The sequence below is a fragment of the Elephantulus edwardii genome, unplaced genomic scaffold (genome assembly GCF_000299155.1).
Source record: "Elephantulus edwardii isolate Elephantulus edwardi_28Jun2011 unplaced genomic scaffold, EleEdw1.0 scaffold00551, whole genome shotgun sequence".
In the NCBI taxonomy this organism is placed as follows: Eukaryota; Metazoa; Chordata; class Mammalia; order Macroscelidea; family Macroscelididae; genus Elephantulus; species Elephantulus edwardii.
The window spans coordinates 224,537-226,126 of NW_006400301.1; the positions used below are offsets into that span (position 1 = coordinate 224,537).

General features: G+C 39.2%; 1 pseudogene; it reads right to left on the reverse strand.

Moving 5' to 3' along the window:
- Window positions 1-626: 626 nt before the first annotated feature.
- On the reverse strand, window positions 627-1,236 carry LOC102868121 (annotated as a pseudogene).
- Window positions 1,237-1,590: the final 354 nt, after the last annotated feature.

Below are 1,590 nucleotides of genomic sequence, written 5' to 3' on the forward strand. Positions count from 1 at the left end.
TACTAGCCATTTAAGACCTTTACTGACCTCTGGAAAGGTTTAAATTCCCTAAATAATTAGTTTGCTTTATAATTCTTACTCTCTCTATTCCATACTTTTGGGGATCTTTTTTTTTTTTAAATGTTGAATGTTTTATTAAATTTTTTATTTTGCTGCAAGGCTGTTGCTTCATTGTAAAAAAATAGCACCAGCAAAGGCAGTATATGGCAAAATTAAGACAGTATTGTTCTTTAGCTGACAGTGGACAGCTAACAAAAACTTATTTCTAGTGGAAAGTTTGCTAAGTATTCTGACCCACATCTAGGTACAGATGTCAGCAGTAGGTACTAATGATATCAGACTTAATATATCATTGTTATCCTTGAACCCATAAGATGTAGAACTATTCTTACCACACGAAAATTAATAAATTCTGGATATTATAACTATCAAATCACAGGGTAATGTGAAGAAAAGTGTATATTGGGTTTATTTTTACTCATTATAAAGTTACTTTCTTCCAGCAACATGTTATTTCTGTTTTCCACTATGTTTTGCTAAAAGCTGCTTTAATTCAGCCCCTACTAATTTAGGACAGCAATGCTGGAATAAGTTGTTTTAGACGACTACTTTTAGTGGTTTTGTTTTCACTCTTCAATGGATTTTATATATTTTTTATAGGCTTCTTCACTCATTAGTTCATCAAGTTCTGAAGGATTACTCAGTGTCATCTTGACCAGCCAACCATCTTCATAACAAGACTTATTAACAAGTCCTGGGTTTTCGGAAAGAGCTTCATTAACCTCTGTCACTTCTCCTGATAAAGGAGAATAGAGTTCACAAGCAGCTTTCACACTTTCCAGAGCACCAAACTCATCTTGTTTGTTCAACTTTGTCCCAACTTCAGGAAGACTACAGTAAACAACATCTCCCAAAGCTTCCTGTGCAAAATTGCTGATTCCCACTGTTCCAACACCATTATTTTCTGTCCTCACCCATTCATGTTTGTCTGTGAATTTACGCACTGCGAGCAGAGCGCTGCCACTGCGCAGCGTGCGCACTACGCCCTGCCCGGGTCCCCAGCACCGCAGGGCAGGGCGCGCGGGACGCCGAGAGTGCACGCAGGCAGCGCACTCCGCGCGGCTCGCAGCGCCTTGTTCTCAGGGTGCTGGGGTCGCGGCGCAGGACTCCGGGTCCGCGGCGGGCCCGGGGATCTTTTTTGAATATACACAGTTTATAGCTGTTTCTAGCATTCATGTTGTTACATACACATTTCTTTACTTTCTGATGTCTTGAAATGACTTGTTGGTTTTCTAAATACACTACTATCTCTTTGCCATAGTTATTTCAATTTTGTTATCACTTTAGTTACTCCAACATAGTCAGAATTGACTCTGATTTATAGTTTCCTATGTACCATAGTGTTTTCTATGACTGATTTTTCAAGAGAAGATAGCTGTGTTTTTCTTTTGAATTGCCTCTGAGTGAACTCCAACTCCCAATATTTAAGTCTATAGACAAATGTTTTAAGGGTTTATGTGGTTCTGATAATGACACAGCTTTGCTAGTTGAAACTGGGGAGGATCTGAAGTGCTTGCTGCAGAAGGTCAA